The sequence below is a fragment of the Xenopus laevis genome, chromosome 2L, assembly GCF_017654675.1.
Source record: "Xenopus laevis strain J_2021 chromosome 2L, Xenopus_laevis_v10.1, whole genome shotgun sequence".
In the NCBI taxonomy this organism is placed as follows: Eukaryota; Metazoa; Chordata; class Amphibia; order Anura; family Pipidae; genus Xenopus; species Xenopus laevis.
The window spans coordinates 167,050,108-167,064,309 of record NC_054373.1 but is presented as its reverse complement, the minus strand read 5'-3'; positions in this window follow the sequence as shown (position 1 = coordinate 167,064,309).

Here is a 14,202-nt window from a genome sequence, read left to right as displayed (position 1 = left end):
TAGAATTCTTAATGAATCAGATAATGCTTTTATTTTCTATTTTTACTGGTTTTTAAGATAGTAGCAGTTATAGAAAGTTCTATAGTACTGTCTAAGCTTTTGGCTTAAGATCTACAGTGTCCGAAATCCTAACTCTCTATGCATTGTTTATGCACTCTGTATTCAGTTAACCCTAGGTCTGCGAAACATTTAAGTTAAAAGCCTTTTATCGGCTGTCTACAAATGCAAATGTACTAGAAACCACTAAAAATGGAAAATTAATGTAACCTGAAAAAGTAAATGGAGAAGCACTACAAATAGGCTTAAGTAAATTTAGTAACATGTTAAGGATATTAAGAAACACTTGTTCGACCATTGTTTTATGGAGATCCATCACTAGTGGGTCTTCTAGCATCCACAATACCATGAATAAGAGGCATAAGGTTCTAAGCAAGGCCTGAGTGCACCATGTGAATCCGGGACCCCCGGCTGTCACCCCCCTTCCGTACTCGCACCCTTCGCCCTCCAGTTGTGTGCCCCCTCCCTCTAGAAATAAATCTGCACTCCATATGTGTTGAATGTGGCTTTGGCATCCCCCAAGGGAGTTCAGGCCCTTTTCAGCCAATGCCTGAGCTTCCATAATGTAGTCACATCTGAAAAAAGTATTTCAGATTCAGTTTTTTATCTACAATATTTTATTGTTAACTCAGATCCAGGAGACAATTGGGAAGGAATTACATTTGAACAAAATTGATTTTTTCCCCATAAATGTATTATAAATATTAAATAGATATATGCCTACTATAACTAAAATGTTGTGATTTTCACTGTAAGGTGGAATATGTCAATTTAAAAAACAAACAATAGTTACGTTGTTTGCCTAAGAAAGGGAGTGATCAGAAAGCTTTATAGACTTCAGTCTGTACAGACTCTCTATCTTCTTCCAGTCTCCGAATGATATGGAAATAATGAGTAATCGTCAAAGCAAAGGAATTGTACAGGAGTTATGGAAAGTATTGAATATGGTGGGGGAAAAACTCATAAGATTTTCCAAACTGCCCTTTTAAAGAAAGAATTTAGCTATAAACTTAGAACAAATGTGCAGTGCACCAGATGTTTTAGAACAATTGTTATATATTAAAAAAAAAAAAGGTAAGCTACTGTTTTGGTCTCAGTAAAAAAAAAGACATTAAATGATTGATTCTGAACCACAACAGTTTTTACATCTGTTTCTAATGAATGGAAAAGAATAAAGATGTTAAAAAAAAATGTTGAATTTGTTGAACATTTTTTTGAGCCTGAAAAGAGAAAAAGCAGGCACTTTTTTGAGTGTCAGAAATAATGTTTAAACAAACAGTGACATATTACGACTTGTATTAATGAAATGCATTTTTACAAAGTCTAGAATGGCTAGAAGTATGCGCAGTTCAGCTTGATTCTAGAGGACCACCTAGGAGATAATGCACGATAAAAATAGGAGATGATGAATTATAGACACGTCTTCTACTGATAAAAGAAGAAGACAACAAAATATCTAAAATTATCTGCTTATCGTCTAAGTATGTTCAGACCACATATTTCTTTCAGTTAAATTTATTTTGTTTGAAATCGGAGTAAGCTCATATCAGTGGGAGACTATTACTGAGCTCTATTTGCATATTCTTCATATTTTTGCTTCAAAAAAGAAGCATTGGATTTCTGGGAAAGATACAATGATCCAAGTCAAAACGGATAATTAGAAATGTTTGTGAATCAATATGTTTGTCGCAGTGTTGTTAGGATAAAATATCACAAAGTGTCAGATCAAGTAGATCATCTTACTTATAACATTGTACTTATAGAACTATTCAGCAGAAGGATATACAGAAATTAGTCATTTTTTTCTAGGGAGTATGATTAAACAATAAAATATTTGATAAGTGCACGGGCACCTGTACAATGTCAACTGCTGTAGGTATCTTTAGTTAATTCAGTTCATTGTGTTTATCCTGTTTAAAGTGTATCTTTACTTCCACGGCAGTTATGCATATCTACCCCACCAGCTACTTTTTTGGTTCAATTGTCCGTTACTGGTTTTCTATGCCATTGATTTGTTTCACTTAAATGTTGATGGTAAGTCTTACTGGCTTTGGCTAGTCTAGGTTTTGATGCCTTGTGATCACTATAGCCACAACTATTTGTGCTCCTACAAAAAGTCCTCTTGAATAACTCTGTATAAAGCTTTGACTATGATAACTGGTGACCTTCAAATTCATCCAGAACACAATGAGCTGTACATCTCTATCCTCAACTGTGATCTCTTGAGGTTTAGTTCCCTCCTTGATTCCTTATACAAAGAGCAACAGGTTGTAGCAATTTTGTTTTGTATAGAATGACCATCAATATGGATCTTCTGAAGCAGTTGCTATCATCCCAGTGATAGTAGGTTAATAATGCTGCTATAAACAATAGTTTGGTGCCCATAAAGCCCAAGATTAAACCAGATACTGTGCTAGTGCTCCAAGAGGTATGAGGGATGACATTCGAGAGATGTCAAGCAGCAATAAACAAAGGTAGTCATGGTAGTCCATGACAAATGAGACATGGTAGTCCATGTGGGTCTTGTGAAAAGATTAATTGTTATTAAGGAACCGAGGAGACAACATGGAAGATATGGAGAAACAAGTGAAGAAATGTAGTGAGTCGTGGAGGAGTGAAGGGCTTTAAAAGTTATCTTAAGGATTAGATAATTATTGTTTGCTTAAAACTGGCCATAGACGCAAAAGTAAAGTTGTACAAATGAAGATTCGTATGATTTTTGGGCTGTGTGTGGATCGTCCTGACATTTTTCATACCATGGCGAGAAGGCTAGAAGATTTCTGTCAGCTAACCATAATATCTCTGCATGCATTACCTATTTGACAATATCAGCGAGTGACTGTCATTACTTTGTCAGACATAACTTTGGTATGATTTCTGTCTAATTTGTTCTTTTTACTACAGGTATAGGACCTGTTATCAAGAATGCTTTGGACCTGAGGTTTTTGGGTAATGTATCTTTCTGTAATTTGGATCTTTATACCTTAAAGGAGAACTAAAGCTTAACCAAAGAAGTAGCTAGAAATGTTGTACATTATGTTTTGTGCTTCTGTACCAGCTCAAGGCAACCACAGCCCTTTAGCAGTAAAGATCTGTATCTCCAAAGATGCCCCAGTAGCTCCCCATCTTCTTTTCTGGTCATTCACTGCACATGCTCTGTGCTGCTGTCACTTACTGAGCTTAGGGACCCACTCACAATATACAGTACACATAGAATAGAAATATCACAATATAAGTCTGATTAGTAATTAATACAGATAATTACTACATGGCAGCACAGAAACCAGTGCAACTAACATCAGAATTTAATAATCAGTCCTCTAGCATCAGTTTATATTACAGACCAACCTCATTTTCTGCTGGATAATTAGTGACGAGCCCTAAGCTTAGCTTCTCAACAGCTGCTCAGAGCCCACTGAGCATGTGAGTGTCACAGACACTTTCCAAGATGGTGACCCCCTGTGACAAGTTTGAAGTCCTGGATCATTGCTGGTTTGAAATATTTTATTTGGTTTTCACAATAAACCATAAAAATCAATATGATAACAAATAGTATGCAGAATAAGAAGATTAATACAATGACATATTAAACAGAATGTATAATTTACAATGAAGTAATATGTAAAATAAAATAGAAACTAACAAGAACCTGGATCATTGCTGATACTGAGAAGCTGAAACTTTAGGCTGGTGCAATAAATTCAGTATATAAAATATGGGATTTTTAAACATATTCATTATTAGATTTTAGTACTCCTTCTTACGTCTACTAGAAAATCATGTAAACATTAAAGGGATCCTGTCATCGGAAAACAGGTTTTTTTCAAAACGCATCAGTTAATAGTGCTACTCCAGCAGAATTCTGCACTGAAATCCATTTTCAGATTTTTTTTATATTCAATTTTGAAATCTGACATGGGGCTAGACATTTTGTCAATTTCCCAGCTGCCCCTGGTCATGTGACTTGTGCCTGCACTTCAGGAGAGAAATGCTTTCTGGCAGGCTGCTGTTTTTCCTTCTCAATGTAACTGAATGTGTCTCAGTGGGACATGGGTTTTTACTATTGAGTGTTGTTCTTAGATCTACCAGGCAGCTGTTATCTTGTGTTAGGGAGCTGCTATCTGGTTACCTTCCAATGTCCAATGTAGGCAGTGAGAGATCTGGGTATGAACATCTTTGGTTAGTGAAGAGGTGCCTAAATAATGTATATCTAAATGTAAGCTGCATAAGATTGATAATTAAAGCTAAATTAATAAAGATTTGAGCATGTACAGGGAAGCAAACAAAAGGTGGTGCACGCAACACTGGAGTATAACACACTAAGTTGAACTTGAGAAGAGGACTGGTAGAAACCTAAGATGAGAACCAAGAGCTTGATTGTGTATGTCATGGCAATTAAAGAGTTTGTGCCAAAACAGAATAGTTAACAGTTTCAAAAGGAGGATGAGGACAGAGAAAGGTTCTTTAACCAAGGCAAGGGGAAAGATCATTTACATCTCTACATAAGGGTGTCCTAGTGGAGAGTATTGGTGGAAAACAGTGCACAAGATCCACTAGACTTGAGTCCAGTGACTAAATTTGGATTTTGTTAATAGGCTTGACATGGGTATATTTGAATAAACAGTAGAATATTACAAAAGCTATATAGAGATATATTAAATATAATGCACAAGAGTAAGGTCTGAAGCACAGTGTTTAAATAGCAACAAGGACAGAGGATCAATTTGGCAAATTTTAAATGGTGAGGAATGTAGGAAGGTGAGTGATTTTGTTGTTCAGGGATCTAAAAGTGTGTTGAATATGGAAAACAAGCATTGTGGGTGTGCTATCTATTTATAAATGTATTATATTAATCATCCATGGCCTGGGAGAGTGCATAACTTGGGCAAAACAGGTGAAATCACATAGACTTCACAAGCAAATCAGGATCAGATGAAAACTTGAGGAAGGAGAGACTGGAACAGAGAATGTTAGATTAGCGAATCAGGATTATGGTAATACCAGTTGACCACAAGGTGTCACTATAAATAAAGCTCGGGTAGTATAGTGTGTATTGGTATAAATAATAGTACTTTTTCTAGATTAGGTTTATAACAGTCTATCAAATGGCACACTTCAGTCATGAAATCGTGAAAGTCAGAACATAAACGTCTGAAATGTAAAACCAGTCCTTCTGTTATATTTCTTATAAGGTGTCTAGGGTGAGAAGTGGTAGCCTGTAGTAAAGTGTCGACAGTACACTCCTGATATAATGAGGTAGTACCTTGTCTCTCACACCTACCAAGCAAATATCTAAAAATAGTAATTCGGGTATGTAGAGGGTACGGTATGCACCTGCTAATTCAACCTTTTACCCCATGGGGTTCTGTGTTTCAGAGATACACCTCCACCATTCAAAGTCAAACTAACTTCAAAATAAACCGCTGTGTATTCTAACTTATAGTCCTCAATTCCCACAGATAAAATGAATCATTAAAATACTTCTCGCCATTTTACAGAAGGATGAGAAACTTGATATGATTTTGGGTTCTGGGAATTTCAGATAATCATCTGTGCCCAAATGGGTGTAGGTGACACTTTTGTTGCATCAACTAGTGGCAAATCATATAAGATTGGACAATATATTAATTGTTATTCAAAAAATGTCTTGTCTGAAATGTAAAGTTCAGTATATAAGACAGACTTCACGTAAAAGGAAACAGACAATCGGACAACATCAGTTTCAATATACACAAGGACACAAATGTTTCAAATATTTCCATTCAAGTAGCCTTGAATCCTTTAATATACAGGTTTTTTGAGAGTTTTAGCCTTGGCAGCAGAGGGGGAGTTTTTTTTAATTTAAACACTAGGATACCCCTCAGAGTTTGAAGTTTTTGTTATTCCTGATTAGACAGTCGCAATGATTATTAAAATATATTTTGTAAACCTTTGTGTATTCTGTATCTTAATGGTCATGTGTTATTGTTGTTAATTTTTTTTATCTTAAGTTTGTAAATATCGGACTTTATGGGTATGGTCTCTTTAAGACATTTATGAAACACTGTGTCTTTAAACTTTTTTTTAATTGTTTACTAACCGTTTTCTGATTGGCTGTGCTCTAACATAAATTCTCACCTGTGAGTGAGATTTCAGCCCATAACAAAGTAGCTATTGGGCATGAAATGCGTCGGGCCTATGTATGGAGATATGTATTTTTAAATGTATCAATACATATTGCTTTTACTTCTTTATTTTTGGCCCTGTGGATTCCTTGAGTGCTAATTTTCTGTTTATCTGGATAATACCCCCAAGGTCTCTAAACACAGTACCTGATGACATAAAATGCAGTTATTCTGATGCGTCAAATTCCCGGCCCTGGGGCCCCTGTTAGAGACGGCGCGTTCTGGCGTCAGAACGCACCATTTATAAGGATATAATTGGGGTAATTGGGGGGCAGTAGATTTGGATTTTGCCAAAGTGTTTGATACTGTGCCCCACAAACGACTGCTTTCTAAACTAAGGTCTGTTGGGCTTAATAAAGTCATTTGCACATGGATAGGAAACTGGCTACAGGATCGGGTACAGAGGGTGGTTGTTAATGGTACATTCTCTACTTGGAGTAAGGTTCTTAGTGGGGTCCCTCAGGGCTCGGTATTGGGTCCACTTTAATTTAACTTGTTTATTAATGACTTAGGGGAGGGTGTTGTAAGTAATGTATCAGTGTTTGCAGATGACACAAAATTATCCAGCCCAATTAATTCCATCCAGGATGTGGCATCCTTGCAACACGATCTTGACAAACTGGCAAACTGGGCAGCTAAGTGGCAAATGAGATTCAATGTTGATAAATGTAAAGTCATGCACCTGGGATGTACAAATATCCACTTATACCCTTAATGGGACTGCACTAGGCAAATCCATTATGGAAAAGGACCTTGGAGTCCTTGTAGATAAACTTGGCTGTAGCAAGCAATGCCAGTCAGCAGCATCAAGGGCAAATAAGGTCTTGAGCTGTATTAAAAGGGGCAGAGAGTCACGGGAGGAGGGGGTCATTCTTCCACTGTATAGATTACTTGTAAGGCCCCATCTAGAATATGCCGTACAGTTTTGGTCTCCATCACTCAAACAGGACATTATTGTATTAGAGAGGGTACAGAGAAGGGCAACTAAGCTGGTAAAAGGTATGGAAACTCTTAGCTAAGAGTAAAGACTGGCCAAATTGGGGATGTTCTCGCTGGAGAAGTGGCGATTAAGGGGAGATATGATAACTATGTATAAATATATAAGGGGATCATATAATAATCTCTCTAATGCTTTATTTACCAGTAGGTCTTTCCAGCTGACACAAGGTCACCCATTCCGCTTAGAAGAAAAGAGGTTCCGCCTAAATATTTGGAAGGGGTTTTTTACAGTGAGAGCTGTGAAGATGTGGAATTCTCTCCCTGAATCAGTTGTACAGGCTGATACATTAGATAGATTTAAGAAGGGGTTGGATGGCTTTTTAGCAAGTGAGGGAATACAGGGTTATGGGAAATAGCTCATAGTCCAAGTTGATCCAGGGACTAGTCCGATTGCCTTTTGGAGTCAGGAAGGAATTTTTCCCCCTCTGAGGCAATTTGGTGAGGCTTCAGATGGGTTTTTTTGCCTTCCTCTGGGTCAACTGGCAGTTCGGCAGATTTAAAAAAAAAAAAAAAAAAAGGTTTACCTTGATGGATATATGTCTTTTTTCAACCTTACTTACTATGTTACTATGTTACTATGTAATTTACAGTCTGGTCCCATAGGGAAATGACCAGACTGTAGATTATATATATGTATATATATAACTACAGTATGCATAGATGCTAGTTCACAATAGTCATACAATGGGCACAATTAAATTCAGAGAGAATTGGGTTTATCACGTTAAAAGTCATCAATGTGATTCAATTTGAGATGAAATTCAATTAAAAAAAACTAATCTCAAGCGTAATCATGGGAAAACTCTATTGAAGCCTATGGAAAAAAACAGAAATGAATTGAATCTCGTCCATGGCTTTTCACATGAAAATCCATGAGATAACTATTTCTCACTGAATTGACTCTGGCCTAATATAGGTCTTGATAAAAAAATAAACATCAAAAAATATGTTAGTCTTACAATTTGGGGCCGATTCATGAAGCTCGAGTGAAGGATTCGAATTAAAAAAACTTCGAATTTCGAAGTATTTTTTGGGTACTTCGACCATCGAATTGGTTAAATTCGATCGAATTAGATCGAATTCGAACGATTCGAACGATTCGAAGTACAAATCGTTCGACTATTCGACCATTCGATAATCGAAGTACTGTCTCTTTAAAAAATACTTCGACCACCTACTTCGGTAGATAAAACCTACCGAAGTCAATGTTAGCCTATGGGGAAGGTCCCCATAGGCTTGCCTGTGATTTTTTGATCGAAGGATTTTCCTTCGATCGTTGGATTAAAATCCTTCGAATCGTTCGATTCGAAGGATTTAATCGTTCGATCGAACGAAAAATCCTTCGATCGATCGATCGCAGGATTTGCGCAAAATCGTTCGACTTCGATATTCGAAGTCGAACGATTTTAGTTCCCAGTCGAATATCGAGGGTTAATTAACCCTCGATATTCGACTCTTGATGAATCGGCCCCTGTCTTTATATAGACATGGAGCAAAGTATATTATATAATGGCTAATTCTAAGCAGCCTTTCCATTGGTCTTTATTTTTCACAGTTTTTTTTTTTTATGATTTGCCTTCTTCTGTTGACTCTTTCTGGCTTTCACTGACCCCATCTAAAAACAAATGGTCTGTAAGGCTACCTATTGTTTTGCTATTGCTACTTTATATTATTCATCTTTCCATTCAGACCCTCTCCGATTCATATTCTAGTCTCTTATTCAAATCAGTGCATGGTGGCCAGGATAATTTGGACCCTAGCAACCATATTGCTGAAATTGCAAGCTGGAGAGCGGCTTAATAAGAAGCTAAATAACTGAAAACCCAAAAATAATAAAAAACTAAAAACAATAGCAAATTGTTTCAGAATATCACACTCCACATCATACTAAAAGTTAATTTAAATGTGAACAACCCCATTAGTACTGACAGTAGTAAATGGATACCATGAGCTGTTTAAATGTCTGGATCCCAATATTTAGGGCCCGCTATAGGTAAACATAGGGAGAAGAAGAATAAACCAATAAGTTAAAGAGACAGCCAAACTACCTTGGCGAACATTTAGGAAACAGCTCTGATGGATCAGGAATATTCCCTTCTTTAAACTGCTTTGCACACGTAACAATACAAAACTTCACATAAATTTAACCTCGACCCCCTACTTGACAAGTAATCTATTATGTGCTGTATTTAGACATGTTATGAAGCAGGTATGCTAAAAAGATGGGGCTATAAAATATTTTGAATTATCCTTTTTTCCTAGGTATGTGTATACTGATAAAGGAAACTTTATGACTCTTAATATACACAAATGTGACTTGTTCATTTTACTCACAGCCTGAAATATTATTGTTCCTGAGTTCATATTTTAGAAACAGAGTTTAATCTGTAATAAGTGCCAGAACAATGAAAGATAATGTTGAAGACGACGAACACTAAAAACACCATGTTGCTTCCCTGCTTCTCGTTTATTCTTATGGTATCAGAATGTTCCTGTAGAGGCCCAAACATCTCTGTCTTGCTTTGCACCAAATGTAATAAAGTGTGAAATGACTGCAAAGTAGGTTGGCAAATAAAGGCAGGTAAAAATCCATCATACCAGACTTTGCTTTAAAATAATATCCCAGGTTAGTTACAGCAGGAGTCTTCGTTGCTCATAAGGAAGTTAACATAATACATACTGTATATAATCATTGTTTAATAGTCACCTACTGTATTTTTAAAAGGCAGTAAAAAAAAACATTCAACCCCAGCTGTCAATCAGGCTGGCCTCCCTTCCAACGGTTTAGAGCCCCCCTCAAGAGGGTCATCCTCCCAGTACAGGTACCTTTGCTCTGAAACCTTTACAGAAATGCTTAGTTTTAAGTTCTTCAGTGGTTATAATGATTAATTTCCTTGATTTTCTTTTCCACTCAGTGATTCTCCTTATAGAGCTGTTAAGTGTCTGGAAAACAATGTTTTATTAGGTTTATTGGACCACTATGAATTCTACAGCATGCATTTGTGCTTGTAAACTGTCTGTTATTTTGTCTCAGTGCACATTTTATTCATACACTAACAATAAAATGTGCTAGGAAAAAGAACAGGGCCAGTCTTTGGAGGGTTCGACGTACGGTATGTGACCCCACAGGATGCTTAAATCCATAAATAAGTGGGTGTCAGACTTCTATAAAAAAAACACTAGAAACCCATAAATTAAAGATAAACTATACCCCGCTTTTTGAAATGTATTTCTTTTTTACAGAGATATACCTAATTACATTGATTGAAAGAAAGCTATTATAGTATGCATATGCATGCAGGGACCAGTTCCCCACCCCCTTAGGCTCACAGTGTAATGCAGCCTTTCCCTCCCCTTGTTCCATTGTAAAATGAAAGATTTTAGGACTCTGCTTTACATAGTGGGCAGTGCACAGATCCTCTACAGGTCTTCAAGTCATGGGGTTGACTTGCCCTTTAAGCCGGTGATCAGTAAATGCTTCCTGCTGATTGGTTGCCATAGGTGATTAGACTGGTAGCAGTCTTGCTCCTTTTATTACTTTTGCCTATTACTGTGTTCTCACAATACTCCTTACTGAAATATTATAGCTCTACAATACATCAGTTAATGGCAGTTTTCTTTGCTAAACTGTTCTTCAAAAATGACAGTTTTAAGAGCACTAACTAACTGAATATCCTTGATGTGTACAAAGCACATACATCAGGTCTGTAAGCCAGACTATATATATATAGCAGGTAACCATAAAAATGCAATACAGATCGAAAAAGGTGCCACCTCACTAAGGATTTTGCTAATAATAAATTAGAAATGACTTGGTATGATTCGTTAACCTTTTGACAGTTCAGATGTTTTAATCTCTTCTAGCTACTCACGCGTCTTCCTTCCCCCCTTATTTTATCCCTTTGCTGCCACATAGCACGACTATAGTTTCTGCAAAGGCTCTATAATTACATCCCTTGTGACTCTTTTTGTTTGACTTGAACACACGCAAAGGGAACTATCAGGAACCCATGGCTTCTTAATTTAGACACTAACTCCTTGCCTTTTCATTTCATTCATCAGATGTGAATTCATTCACAAGTTTAATATGGGGGTGGCAAGTCTGTGGGTCGAAAAGACAAGTAGCTTGGCTGCAAATAGACTCTGGATGTGTATTATAACCCAAAATAACTAAGGTGCAATTATCATTTAACTAAGATTTATCACTTTCCTTTAGGAGAGATAAAGCCTGATGTTGAGAAGGGTTTTTTGTTATTTTTTTATGTAGGCGTAATAGAAAAGAAACAACAAGATGAGGTTTCCCAAACTTTACCCGTGAGCCACATTCATATGTAAAAAAAAAGCTGGGGAGCAACACAAGGATAGAAAATTCCCTGTGGGTGCCAGTAAAGTGAGGGCTGTGATTGGCTATGCTGTAGCCCCTATGTGGACTGGCAGTCTACAGTAGCCTATATTTGGCAGTACAACTGGTTTTTATGCAATTAAAACTTGCCTCCAAGCAAGGAATTGAAAAACAAGCACCTGCTTTGAGCCCACTGGGCGCAACATCCAAGGGGTTGGTGAGCAACATGTTGTTCATGAGCCACTGGTTACTCATGAGTCACTGAGCTAGATCTTCCCTGATGCTGAGATTTGAGACCATTGCTCTGGTGATCCATTGAGTCAGTAGTGCATGGATAGTTTGGTGATGGTGCTCCATCTGATGCAGAACCTCTATTTGCATCATAGCCTCTTAAGTTGGTGCTCCATATGATGTAGAACTGGAACAAAGCAGGCAGATAGACAGCTATTATAAATATATGTACAGGTGTTTACAGTGTCGGACTGGGATGCCTGGGGCCCACCAGAAAATCTTTGAGTGCGGGCCCACTCTCCAAATTATTTTTCCTTTTTCGTCTTTCTTCTTTTTCTTCTTTCTTTATTATTTTAATCACTTTTCCTTACATAGTATCATGCATTCTTTCCTCCATTTCCTCTCTTCTCTCTTAGAAATGGGGGAATGGCTGTGGTATAGACATACAAGGCAAATTATTGGGTGAGCAGAAGAGCCCTTTGATACCTGGGCTCACCGGGAGTTTTCCTGGTATCCCGGTGGGCCAGTCCAACACTGAGTGTTTAACCACAACAGCGGAGAGGAAGCCCACACAGTAGGCATAGTACAACCAAAAAGAGATTCGTTTTCAGCAGAAACTGTTTTGCATGGAATATATTGAAGTCATCTTCTTATATTTTCATGATCTCCATGATTTTTAAAATACGCTGCAGGGAAATTGCCCCAATTTTTTAAAAAAAATTAAAGCATTAAGTCTAATGGCACAAAAATTGAGGAAAGTGTTGACTCACACTGACTTCACTTGTAAACACCAAACACTGTAAGTAGTGGTCATCAGCCTTGAATGCTCTAATGTGCATTTTCAGGTCAAGATCTACTGGTTACAGCAGTGTCACAACCATTCCCATAGAAAACAATAGCTGACAGGTGCTGTTTTTGGGACTTCTCTACTACCTCTAATATGCAGAAGGAGACTGAGTCGATTTACTAAAATGGACTAAAATAAGATTTCCTTTTTTTCCACGAATTGTATTTTTCTTTAAAAATGTGTGTTTTTTTTAAACATTTCTCTAAGATTCAAAAAATTGTAAAAACCATGAAAAACTGTAATACAAAACTTCAGTAAGTAAAAACATTTGGGGGTCCCATAGAAGTCAACGGGACCTGTGCTGATCCTATTGGACCTTTTTTTTTAACCATTCAGACTTTTAGAGGTGTATATTTGGACTTGTAATTGTCCAAAAAAACTTAAATTTTTAGAGGTTTTAAAGATATTCCTTTCTTTAGTGTATCACTCAGCGTTTTTTCAGTTTGCACTTTTTATGTTTGGATCTTCTAATAATAACGTTCCTGGAATTCGTGGTTTTAGACAAATAAAGTTTAATTGTGGTTTCAAAAAGCTCAAATACCCCTAAATTCAACTTTTAATAAATGGGCCTCTAAGACTATTAGACTAAGCTGTGGGCGCTAAAGTTTCTAAAACTGGAATGTTGGGGTTATCTGCTAGTTGCTCATTGCCAATGTATATATAGCCGCTAGTATTTATGCTGTCATAATTCTGGTTCAGTTGCCATCGATTCACCAAAAAACTTTAAAGGGGAACTATCACAAAATGAAAATTTTATATAAGCTTTATCATACTGAAATAAGACATTTTCTAAATATAATTGAAAGTTTCTCTTCAATCTCTTCCTCTTAGCTGCTGTTTCTCTTCATTCTCTCTTCATGTAGGAGTTGGGAATCTAATTTTAAATGACAGTTAAATCCAATATATCTTTTAGGGGGCTTATTTTGCCTAGAAGATGTATAAGAGCTCACTCTATTAAAATCACTAGAAATCATGTCTCTCTACATGCAGGATTTGTGCAAAAGACAGTTATTTGATTTGATTCTGTTTGTACTGGAATCAATTATTTGAGTGAGCTCTAATTCATCTGCTAGGAAAGGAAGATCCCCCTATACCATATGTTGGATCTAACTGTCAATGAAAATCTGACACATGAAGACAGAATGAAAAGAGACAGATACTGATAGAGGGATAGTGAACATAAACTTGATTATTTCAAAAATGGTACAGATTTTTGAATTGATTGTATTTAGAAAGTTTCTTGTTTCAGTATGATGAAGCTTAGATTACATTTTTATTTTTGCAATAGTTTGCCCAGATTCCCTGGTTCAGGGTCAACTCGTATACTTTTTGTTTTATTTTACATAACAAAACAGGTTCTGAACCTGCTTTGGGTGTGCAAGTATTGTACATTCATGTCCTAAAGAGATCCTTGTCTTACTATCACTTACAATATTGCACTACAAGGGATGCTACAGCAGAAACTATCATGAGAAACATATTTCGACTACAAGCTGAGCAAAGCAAGAATCGTAGAGTGCATTGTTGGCATTTTATCAAACAAGAATAGCAATTTTATTATA